Here is a 12,841-nt window from a genome sequence, read left to right on the forward strand (position 1 = left end):
AGCCAGAGCTCACAGAGTGGTCGGAGCAACCCTGCAGTCCTCGTGGGACTTCATAGTTCCGAGGTTGGGGAACGGGTGGTGGTACTGAATTTTGATCTCGGGCGGGAGATGAGGTGATGCTGCATTGGCATCACCTTTTTTTCTGGTGGCAGCAGAAGAGGGAGATAGAGCTTAAGTTCAAGCTTTGTGTGCCCCGTAAAGGTTGTAGTGTCTGATCCAAAGCACGTGTTTTAAGATTAATGGATTGGACTGGACTTCACAAATAATTCTAGTTTCTAGTAAATAACCTTTGGCCTCTCTCGGTAGTTATTTCTAGCAGAGCCTTGATTTTAGGAAACTGCTTTAAAGTCAAATAAATGTACCTTCATCCCCTCTATGTTGCCGGTGTTTGAACCTGGTAACAATTCAGTGACCTGAGGTGATCTCAAGAGAGAAATGTGTTAGGACACAGTTGAGTTGTTGAGGGCGAGCTGTGCTTTGTCCCTAATAGCTTAGCAAAGCTGGACTTCTCTTTAAAGATACCAGAAGATGGCGGCTGCTTGCATCGTAGTGCCGAGGCACTGACAGCAGTTGTCTCTCAGAGAAGATTGGCCCTGCCAGCCTGTGGCTGCCTGCTGCTCACACCAGGTCAGTGGGCTGGTAAAGTCACAGATTCTCTGAGACTGGTGTGTCCGGTTTCCAAAAAACTGCGAGCAGTATTGCTCTGAGCTCAGCAAAGCGTGAAGACCTGGGACTTGCTCCTAATGCAGATAGCGTGGGTTCACCTCAGCTTCCTCTCCCCCTGCAGTCCGACACATCCTTGTGCGATGTAACGGGTCTGCGTGGCAAGGTTTTGGTAGCGGGGGGGTTACAGGGGTGGCTTCTGTACGAAGCTGCTAGAAGTTTCCCCTATGTCAGAGATAGCCAATGCCAGTCGGCTTTAAGACAGACCTGCTGCTGGCCAAGGCCGAGCCCATCAGCGACAGATTTTTTCGCCTCTGTGGTAACGTATTTAAGAGAGTGAAAAAGCTGTTGCACAGCAGTAATTGCAGTGAGTGAGAGGAGTGAGAATATGTGAGAGAAACATCTTGCAGACACCAAGGTCAGTGAAGAAGGAGGGGGAGGAGATGCTCCAGGTGCTGGAGCAGCGATTCTCCTCCAGCCTGTGGTGAAGACCATGGTGAGGCAGGCTGTCCCCCTGCAGCCCATGGGCGGTGGAGCAGATGACTGCCTACACCCTGTGGAGGGCCCCCACGCCGGAGTAGGTGGATACCTGAAGGAAGCTGTGACCCCATGGGAAGCCTGCACCGGAGCAGGCTCCTGGCAGGACCTGTGGCCCGTGGAGAGAGAGAAGCCCCCGCTGGAGCAGGTTTGCTGCCAGAGTCCCCATGAGGGGGGCTCACGCTGGAGCAGTTGGTTCCTGAAGGACTGCACACCATGGAGGAAACCCACACTGGAGCAGTTCATGAAGGACTGAACCCATGGGAAGACTCACGCTGGAGAAGTCACGGAGGACTTTTCCTGTGAGGGGGACCCCACATTGGAGCAGGGGAAACGTGTGAGGAATCCTCCCCCTGAGGAGGAAGAAGTGGCAGAAAACAACGGTGTGATGAAGTGACCCCAACCCCCATTCCCTGTTTTCCCCCTGTGCCGCTGGGGGGGGAGGAGGGAGGAAAATCAGGATCAAAGTTACGCCCGGGAAAGGAGGGAGGGGTGGGGGGAAGGTGTTTTAAGATTTGGTTTTATTTCTCATTACTCCTCTCTGAGTTAATTGGTAATAAATCACGTTTCCTTTCAGTTGAGTCTGTTTTGCCCATGATGGTAAATGCTGAGTGATCTCCCTGTCCTTATCTCAGCCCCATAAGCCTGTTGTTATTTTTTTCTCTCCTCTCTCCAGTTAAGGAGGGGGAGTGATAGAGGGGCTTTGGTGGGCACCTGGCATTTTGGCCAGGGTCAACCCACCACAGCGATTTCACTTTGTATCACAGAATTATGAGGTAGTTGACGGAGCTCTCTTTTTGGGGAGGGGAGGTACGTCCTAGAGCAAAAGTTTGAGAATAGTATCCTGGGGAAACAACGGGTAGACCAAACTCAGAGTCCTGCTGACATCAGTCAGACCCGTGGCAGGTTTGTGGGTACACCTTAGCTGGGGGACACCGTGATGTGCTCAAGCCCGGTTTGTCCGTGCAGCTAAGCTGCTGGCCCAGCCCCAGCCCTGCTGCATGGCTCTCCTGGTGTTGCCCCGTGTCAGCAAGTAACCCTATGTCTCGTGCCTCGTTACCCCTGTGGGCTTTTCTGCTTCCCGGCCTTGCCATCTCCTGGCAGGGATGTCGCTGAGAAGGTGGTGGGAGGCCAGGTCTCAGCTGGCGTCACTGACAGGGTTACAAAAGGGTTCTAGCACCAACCCGTTCCACAGGATTTAACAGTGAAATCCTTGGTGTTGCCTGTGTGCTCAGAAGTGCTGAGGAAAGGGGCTGTATCAAGAGGGAGGATAAGCTGGAGCAGGGAGTGGTCCCTTGTGCTCCCTGTGCTTCCTGGGGATCATGTGCTCTCCCCTGCCTGCAGCTCTGCCTCCACGAGGTGCTTCCAGCCCTACTGAGAGCCCGGAAGGATGGAGGTGGGAAGGGACCCTAGGGAACCAAGAGGAGAGGCGCTGATTTTGAGCTGGTTTTGTTGCAGGTTGATCCTGGAAGGCTGGTCAGGGCGGTGGGTGGGGAGAGTGCCCTCAGACCCCGTGTTGATCCCCTGTGCTTGCTGCAGGATTTGTGGGCTCGGCCAGGCCAGCGGCTGGGTGTAGTTCACTGCTCCCCACTTTCTCTAGCAGCCAGCAGACCCTTCCTCAGATCCCTGGCACCCCAAGTCTTCCCCTTGCTCCTTTGCAGCCCTGTGGGAGCAAGAGCAAGCATTTTTGTATTAACAATGGAATTGCACTGATGACACAAATATAGATGTGATGAAACACACAGTCTTCAAATTTACCATCAGGAATATAATAAACTACAGTTTAAACTGAATAGAAACTGGCACATTTCTGGTCAGGATTTGGAAGAAGTTCTTTCCACGCTGTTACCTTCCATATCTGCGATGACCTTGGACTGAGCTGGGGATGTTGCCACCAGGAGAGATTCCCGTTTGGGGAGGGGTTCCCCCATAGGAGACCTGGCTTTGCTTTTAGCTATGGAGGGTGGACTGGTTCCGAAAGCGCACAGGCTGCTTTCCCTGGGAGAGCCCTCCTGGCCTGGCTCAGGGGAATGGAGCTGGAGGCTGATGGCTCCCTGATGTCTTGGCATATTCCTGTCCTCGAGCCTGAGAGCAATCCCACAGGTAAGTCGGGGGAGGAAGGAGCATCTACCTTTTAATCTGCTTTCTGTGAAATGCAAGTTGCTCCTTCTGTGGCCTCTGCGCAGACATACAGAAGAGCAGAGGGAACGGGCTGGGCTCAGCGAGGTGCCCCAGGGCGCTTTGCCTTGCAAAGCTGTCTGCGTCCCCTCGGAGCTTGAGCTGTTCCCAGTGCCGGCTGCCAAGCCAGCGCCTTGTTGGGTTGAGTTCAGAGCCGCTGTGAGCTCCAGGGAGTCCTTTCTTCCAGCACGTTTTGTCCCAGCACAGTGCCACTGCAGGCACACGGTAGCTCTTTGCATGATGCTCCTGAGTAGAAGGGAGAGATGAGTGCCATGGAGTAACCCCTTCTGGATTGCGCTCCCTGCCACTCTGCTCTGAAGAAGTGTCTTGAACTGTGTCATGGGAGCTGTTCCGTCCTGTCCTTGTTCGCAGCCGTGCCTGTAGGCCAAGGTGATGGAGCTTCCTGGCATGGGGGAGACCACAGGGGAATGATCCTGTGCCTCCTGGGCTCATATGTGCCATTCTGGGCTTCGCCCACAGGCAAGGGACCCTGGGCTGGGCCAGCCTTTGCTTTGACGCAATCCAGCTGTTGAGAACAGCAGGACTGGAATCTTTCCCCCCTGCCCCCAAGTGTCACGGACTCATTGATAGTGTTCAGGTGATCTAACTTTAGGCACCTGAGCTAGTTAGCGGGGGTGCCTGCACAAAACGTTGGTGGGCTTTTACTATAAGGCAGTGCTCTCCCCCTAAGACAGATGTGTAAAACAATCATAAGGTTTGCACCCTGGCAGGGCCTCAGCGAGCACAAAGGAGGGATGAAGCAACAGTGCGGAATGTAGGTACCTGCCTTGTAGGCATCTGATGTCAAATTACAGTAATCCTGGGCATTGTATCATCATCTCTTGGCTTCTGTTTCTCTAGGAATTAAAAAGGAAATGCAAATGAAAGGCAATAAATGGATGCACTCAGTGCAAGCTCTCTTCAAGGCGCAAACACCCCGACAGCCTTCGCTGCTTCACTAGGCGTGTGGAACTGCGCCTCTGGTTACGGGATGTCCTGAGACTGCAGCTGCCAAATCAGACCTCTGAAGTGTTTCCCCACTTGAAAAGTAGATGGTGCCTTGTCATGGGGAAGCCTCTAGTTCAAGGCTCATGCGATGCATAGCAAGGTAGCTGCCTGGTGCCTTGCTGCCTGGCAGTGCACTGGAGCATTGTTCAGGTTTCCTTGGCTCCCCTCTTTTGTTTCCTAAAGCTCAGCTACAAAAGCTACCACTATAAATATGAAAAGATTTTTAAAAAGTATTCCATGCCAGCACATGCCAGACAATTCATGGCCAATCCAAAAGTGCTGCGTTGGTACCAGCTCTGTATTTAGTGGTGTCTGCAGGAAAGGGGCTGGAAGAGCCCAGCTCTCCTCCTCCTCTACCCAACCTACATTAGGACCCCCATCCCTCAGCTAGGTGAAACTCTAGAGGTGTGGATTGCCGTGTCTCAGTGCCCATGTCTCTGTGGGAATGAGGATTACATGCTGGCTGTCTTTGGGTGCTGTGCATGCCTTTGAACAGTGTTTAATTAGTCCACTGTTGGGGAAAACAGATTACACAGTTCATGAATCTGCTTTGCTACAGCAGCTGCTCCTTTCCTGTATGATCACGCACAAATCCTACCATGTGCCCCGATCCAGAACCCCAAGCTCCAAAAACACAGGCCGTTTTTGTTTTAGAGACTAGTCAGGAAAAGAAATAGCTCATAGGGAAGTGCCAGACCCAGGTCCTCATTCACTCCTTTCCAAACCAGACTAGGTTTGCATTTCAGACAAATGCTTCAAGTATAAGAGAAGCAGAAACTCAAATCTGATAGCAGCTCCCTTGGGCAGCTGGGGTTTGTGACCCGGAGGGCTGTGCTGTGACATTCAGGTTAGCGCTGCCACTTTTGTGTCTGGCCTTCAAGAGAGGCTGCTAAGCCACTGTGCTCTGTGCTAAGAAACTCTGCACGTTTCCACGAGAAGCCTGAGCTGTGAAATGACGTTTTTTGCTTTGCAGGTCAGCAGTCTGAGCCGGCCTTCAGTTCTGCTTTGTTCCCGCCGTCTGCAGAAAGCCGGAGCTGCTCATTTTATGGCACAGCAGCAAATGCGGCTGGGAAGGGCTTGCTCGGGCAGGCACAGCCCCTGCAGTGGCCTGGGACACCCTGTGCCTGCAACGGCCTGCGGAGCTGAGCACCAGCAGAGCCAAGGAAAACCAAATCCCTGGAGAGTGATGTGGGAGGGCAGGGCGGGAGCAGGGCTGCTGGCAAGGACCTCCTGCACCCTGTCCCCGTGGGCAGGGACAAGAACACACGGTGGCAGACCTTCTGCACAAATTCTTCAGCACACATCGAAGGAAGGTCAGCAGTGCTGATGGGCTGGTGGCTTTTTCCCCTGACTTCTGACCCCACAAGAGGGTGGGTGTTGAAATGCTGACTGCTTGTAGAGGGGTAAAAAAAGGAACAACTTCTGGGGAGCTCCAGAGACTTTGGAGCGTTTGTCTTTTGCCAAACTGGGAGCTGCATTTGCAAGAGGAGCCACAGTCGCCTGAGTGGCACAAAATGTTCGGGTCACGTCCATATGCCTGCGACACACCTAAGCAACGCGCGCTGCGCCCTAACAAAGCTGCTGGTGGCTCAATAGCTGCCCCACACAGCTCCAGACCTGCTGTAGCAAAACCTGGTGCTTATTTGTTTCAAGGTCTGTACGCACTCAGCTTGCCAGCAAAGGCCCAGGACAGCTGCTTAATGTCTTCATAACACCTGGCCAAAAAAAAAAAAAGGAAAAATTGTCAGACTGGCAAGTCTGCGGAGCAGCCTGCTGTTGGCACTGTTATCGTTGGTAATAAGGAGAAACAAAGCAGAAGTTTTCTGTGGAGACTGTCAGTAGGGTCTGCAACACGCACTAATTTCATCTTGAGCATCTTCAGCCTCTGTCACCACTATCTCAGTAGTGATTAGAAATGGGAGGGTTTTAATGCAATCACTGACATTTTACTGTTAGAATCTAGCTGTAGCACCCTGATCCGCTTTCTACGTGATATTATATTAGAAAGCTTCTAATGAATTTGAAGAAAATAAAAGTTTGACCAGAAGTAAAATTTTAAGGAAACAATAAGAAAAAACCAGGCATAGAGGTGAGAATAGTGTTCTGCTTGGTTCTTGGTGGGGTTTGGGAGAGATACTAAAAGATCTGTATAGAACAAGAAACTCCTGTTTCTAGATAAAAACTAAATAAAATTAGGCCTAATCTTAAGTTTAACAGGCTTTAGCAAAAATTTTACTGCGTTAGTTTGAAATACTAGTTTAATGAATTAGTTATTATGTCAGGTAATTCCACAAAAAGGTACAGAATGAGAAAAAAATCTCCAGAAGTTCTCAGTAAGGTACAATGGGATCCACTCACCCATACAATTCTGCAAAAACTCATGGCTGAACCTCGGACCTCCTCTCAGCTCAGCCAAGGCAAATGGCTGCTTTCTCATGATCTCCCAGCACAAGAGGGTGCTACTAGTTCGGTGATCGTCTGGAAGGTTAGGGGAGTGGGTTGCACTTTTTTGCTTTTCTTTTCTCTGAGAGAGAACTCAAAGGCGTCTAGAGTTTAAAACCAGACAGGTGTCTGTAAACTAGCTGTAGCCTGCAAAATGCAGCTGACAGTGAAGCATAATCCTCCCTCAGTTACTCGTACTTCACAGCCTCACAATGATTGTTTCACCAGAATTTGTTTAAAGAAAAAAAAAGTTGCAACTAAGTGAATGCACAGAAGGGACAAATTTAACCAACCTTTTGGTTAAAAGTCAGGGCAGGGCAGGAGGTGTCATGGGGGTGTTTCAATCTGTCAGAAATGTGATGACTAAATGAGCAATTACTACTCTGAATATGTACCATTGCTGGGCCCCTCCTACACTCACGAGTATTTCTACATTTCTCATGCAACTTGCCTGTATGAGAAATCTGCACACTGTACCCAATTAGTGTCAAGTGCAAGAGCTGCCCAGCCTGTGTATCATGTCTCTAAACCCCTCCTGGAAGCAATTTTCCCAGAATACAAAGGATAAATCACCATTCTCCTAACTCTCAAGAGGACAGTTGCCACATAAAGGCAAAATAAACACGTGTAACACATAATAAAGCATTCTAATTAACTAGATGATATTCTCTCAGCAGAAGTAGATGCAGAGTATTGCCTGCTTTAAGTGTTAAACATTACGGGTAATTAAATATGTCGGGGTAGGGGAGACAAGGCACTTGAATAGCCACTTGTGGAAAACCAGTGAAACAGCCTGCTTAAAAAACCAATAAACACTGCCCCCCGCCCCCCCCCCCCCCCCCAAAAAAAAAAAAAAAAGAAACTGGAAAAGAAGAAAAGAAATGCACACCTACTACAGGAAGTATAAACTGCTTTCTCTGTCTATGTCCCAGTCTCTCCAGAAGCACCAGTACATGAAGAAGAGAGCAGAGGGAGGGCACACAACTTGCTCTGCACACCCCCTCCTCGGGCACCAACTGCACCAGGGTGAAACCGTTAGCTTAATTGAACAAGTGACTTAACATGACCACACCTTGTGTAATCGATAAACATACCGTGCTATTGGAATGCCCCTGCTAGTCTCCTGTGACACCAGCTATCGCTCTTCACACATGTTTTACATGTGACCAAACATCACGCTTAGACAGAAGCGACACTTGCTGAGAAAAAGGAACTCTTACAGCAGAATGCAACAGAAACCCTGCTGGTATGAAACCAAACCCAGAACTGTATTTTAGTCCAGCAATTGAAAGGTTGGGTTACCTCTGAGCAGGCCTAGAAGGAGCTTAGGGGGCTAAGGGAGCTGGAGTGCTTCCTTAGATGAGAATACTAGGGGCTAAAGGCAGGAGACTGGCCTAAGAAAGGCTTAATTAATTAGATTAATTATAGACCCAGGGGCAGCTGTAGTGGGAAAAACCAAGGTGAAAGTGCCTGTTTCAGTGTGGGTGGTACATGTTGGGTGCTGAGCTGGGCTTCTATTTTCTGCTTTTGTACACAGGGGAGGTCTGCCCTCCCCTTACCTGCTCACTTGTTGCCTTCTGCTGAAGGCTGGCTGGGTCAGAAACCATCATCTGCCAATGAAGAAGCATCTCCCCTGAAAACAGAAGATACCCTGGGGTGACTTCAGTTTAATGTTGTGCTGAAGAAGTTATATGCATCAGAGGTGGACAAGAAGGGCTTAGAGGAGAGCACAGGTGAGCTTACCTCAGGTACAGGACAAGCAAAGCTGAACAGGGGGGTGCTTTGTTTCAGATTATTCTAAGAGAGGCAGTGAGAATTATGAGGAAAGAGTTTGTATCTCTTCCTCCTGCCAGAAGATAGAGCATTATACCCATAATGAAAGTAAATTGGTACTGAGTGGCCAAGAGTGTGTAGCAGCCTATACACAGCAAGAGAGCCAGAGCACATGGGTGCTGTGCAGCTGGGCAGTGAGGACATGCAAGCGGGTTGCTAGCATGCGGGAAATTGCCTGTAGACAACTCAAGGACCTGGAGGTCCTTTGTCTTTCAGGACTGTCCATTCTGATCTCTGATATTTACTATTATCAGAACTCAAGAGGCCATTAAGAGTTACAGACAGCAAAACAGATTGTTGCGAAAGGGCAAAACAAACACCCCCACCCCAGTTTCCCACCTCAGGCTAATCAGAGACTGGAGGCTGGACCCAGCAAGGCTGCTCCCTGTGCTTTCTAAGAGCAAGCAGACAATGCACTGCGAGTGATACTTGACCATGTAACAAATGGAGGATTTGCACTCACTCGCTTATTATATGTGTTGCTGGAAAAGCACTCCTAATTTCATAAAAATCTAAGTATGAAATTCAGAGAACTTTTGTATGTGCAAAAAGTTCAGTTGGAAATCTATTGCAGGGTGTGTGACGAGACCTGAGAGACCCCTGGTCATAGCAAAAGCAAATGCTAGGCTGGGGAGGTTCACTTAGGAAATACTAATATTTTCTTTGCCTGAACTGACTTCTTAGATATTGGGATTCCTGTCTGATACTGAGCAGATAAGCTTGCTGGGGGTTCAGGGGGACTGACCATGCCCAGGGGCTGAGGGCTGGCCCAAGCAGGATGGACTACCTGCGACTAAATGGCCAGCACTGCTCCTCATAACCTGGCTGGTTCCTGGCAATTGGTACAGGCCGCTCCACCTCGTTCGTACCCCAAACACCTGCAAACACAGCAGGAGATCGTGCTGTTTTCCTGCTCATCACCTGGTCAGGGTGGTAGAAAGTCCTTTCCCCAGAAGTGTAGCTGTGCCTCTTGCCTATGCAGGAGCTCTTGGTGACTTCATGTGCAGAGCAAACAGCAGAGGGAGGTTTTGAGTGTGATTCAGTCCGTTGTGCCTCGGTGAGCACCTCTGTAACCCGGGGGTGGCTCTGGCTTTGTGTTTCCAGCACCCTCTCTCTGGTTGCTGGAGACAGGCGTGATGGAGGGCACATTTCCCTTCCCCATCAGCAGCCCCGCTGCTCCGTCACGGGGCACCACAGCCCTGGGGCACAGGGACGTGGGCAGCATGCCTGCCTCAGGGATGATGGGGGGGGGGCCCTTCCTGGGCCACCCAGCCCAGAAGGCTGGACCCGACTCTGCCTGGCAATGTTCCTGATGAGACTGATACAAACCCCACCCATCTCCTTGCTGCCCACATGGACATTCCCCATGAGCCCGGGGCCACTCTGGGCAGGAGGGCAGTGTGCCTGGGCCTCCAAACCACCATCATGGCATGCCTGCTCAGCTTTATGGGAGCCCAAGGCTTTTCCCCTCAGAGAGTCATCCCTGCTGGACTCCCTCTCGTGTCCCAGACAGGCCAAACATGCGGGCCCAGGCTTACAGCCCGAGCAGGGGCTGTGTGGGAGCAGCTGTGGGCAGGGGGGGTGTCCCGGCTGGTCAGGGCCGCTGAGGCCGGTTGGTGCCTGAGATGGGCCAGGAGGCTGCCCAGCTCCTCAACCCTGCGCTGGTGGGACTGGCCCTTGGCCATGTCCCTGGAGCTCGGGGACATGGAAAACACACTGTTCCTCCTGCCGTACCTGGAGCATGACTGCCGGTGGCCAGAGGATGGCACGGAGCTGCCACTGCTCTCACTGTGAGTCAGGGGAGGCCACGTGAGGCCCCAGTGCCGGCCCCGATGCCTTTCCGCCCGCCTGCCATCGCGTGCCGGGGCCAGCGCTGTGCACGCCCTGCCCCGGGATCCCGAACTGACGGACAGCCCTGCAGGTAAGTGCCGGGGAAGTGTTCGGGAGCTTCTTGTGGTGGAGACTAAGGGTGTTTTGGGGTTGCATCCTGGCTCTTGGTACATGGCGGGGTTGTTGATTACTCCTCGAGGCATCGTGCCACTGTACGAAGGGTTGGGGAGCTGTGGGGGTGAGCCGCAGGACTTCCCTGTAACTTCTGTGTCTTCTTGACTCACTTCCCCATCTTTTAATTTTTTTTTTTCCCTATAAAATCCTTGCAGCAAGCCCTGCACTTTATGCTTAGAGAAAGATTTGTTTGCATTAACTTTGCTCAGACTACAAACATGAGCTCTTCTGGCTTCTGATGAGCCCATTTGCTTCCCTTCAGAGCTTTCCAGCAGCCACAGAGAGGAGCACACAGCGCGTAAGAAGAAACACAAACCAGGTAATCTCAAACGGTGTATGTAAATGTGTACGGGAGTGCTGCCATTATGTTACCAGTGCGGCTGGAAAACAGGCCACAAACCACCCCAGGTTTGCAGATGTGGGGCTGGCAGCAGCACAGCCACCGTGCCTGGGCTTGCTGCAAGAGCCGGGAGAGGAAGGAAGTGCTGGTGCTGTGGCAAGGGGTGGATGGGCTGTGCCTGCTCCCTGCTTACCCCGTGGGGACGGTTGCACCGAGCCTGGGGAGCTGCCCTCCCCACGGGGACAAGCACTTGCTGGGTCTCTCCACCTGCCTGTGTTGAAGGATAAAGACTGGAAAGACTTTGAGTTTTTCTACTTCTTTGTTGCATTTCATCCATGTTTGACTACAGGAAGGCAAGCTGAGGAATAGCAGAATTATTTCACTGGTGGCATTGCCTGAGGAGACTAGAGTAGGAATGGTTTAAAACTGAGCCAACGTGTATTGGTTTTTATTGTCTCGCTGGAAGAAACTATCAGCTTTCACCACGGCCACAGTCCTGCAGGACATCTTCCTGTGAAACCAACTAGTAGGACCAGCCTAAGACTTGCAGGTGCACTTTATGAAGTTGGTTTGGTTTGAGGCAAGGGCAGGAGGGAGTTAACGTTTGTGTTTAAAATAAAATTTAGCAAGATTGCGTGTCAGCATGTAACTTAAAATGAGAGGTAAAAATAGTTTCAAAGGGAAAAGGTTTAGGATTGTCTGATTCTTGTCTTGAAGTCAAAACAACCTTATTTTGCTTTATTTATATTTTTTGCTATCCCATTGAACAATTTCACCCAGATATATTTTAGCAGCTAAGCAAAAAGCTGTTGTGTATAGCAGTTATTACCCTCACTTTCTAAACAACTAGGAGAAGTCTGACTCTGCACACAAATTTTATCCTAACAAGTTAAAAAGCCCTCACTGCAATTAAGTTCTGATTTGCTATGGGGAAAGCAAGATGAGGTCAGTTGTTCATGTCATTCTCCAATTTGCACATGGCTAGGCTGAAATGGCAGTATATCATCATCCTCCTCTCATTATGAAGTATAATAAACTAAATTACTTTAAAAACATACAATAATTAAATGCCTATGCTTATCCTTTGTTTAGATCTGATTTTCTTTCCCGAAGAGCCATGGGGGAATTAATTGTCCACAGTCTAAGAGAAATTAGGTACTCAACTTCCTTAGTTACGTAAAGCTCAGGGACTGACTGGGTTTGGCTGTGCTGGAGGCGCAGAAAGGGAGACGGGAGCAGACGCTGGCTGCTCCTACATCCTCTTGTGCTATCCAGGTCTTATCACAGCGCGACGCGTAAGTGCATTAGGCTAATGTGTTCCTGTTGCTGGTATAGCTGGGCAGTCCTGTCATTTGGGCCAGCAAATGAACAGTTTTAAGGTAAATCAGTCTGATAGCAAATGAGGTGGACAGCGTCTCCTCTGCCTTCAGTGTTGCGTCTGCTCTTCCGTTGCGCGTGGTGGGACTCATCTGCTGGTGCCTACCTGCTCGCTTTGTCTTTGGGGTGTAGCAGAGCCGGCCTAAGGCAGCTGCTGTGACAGGCTTGTGTCGCGAGAAGAGCACCGTGCCCCAAATGTGCCAGTGAAAGGAGCCTTCACTAGGTATTAGGAGCCCCAAAGACAAACCTCCTAAATTTCACCCAACAGTAAAATCTGTGGATATTTATAAATATTTTATGAAATGTAATTCATCAGTCAGAAAAGACCTGTTTATATTTAAAGTGAAGTTGTTCCTTTAGGCCTGGTGTTTCAGCCGTGCAGACCACGAAGAGGCCTAAAGCATTCAACTTACAAAACCAAACACTGTTGCAAGGTTTAAGTTGAGGAAACAAGAAGGC

This window comes from Leptosomus discolor, chromosome 9 (assembly GCF_034619465.1).
Source record: "Leptosomus discolor isolate bLepDis1 chromosome 9, bLepDis1.hap2, whole genome shotgun sequence".
Taxonomy (NCBI): Eukaryota; Metazoa; Chordata; class Aves; order Leptosomiformes; family Leptosomidae; genus Leptosomus; species Leptosomus discolor.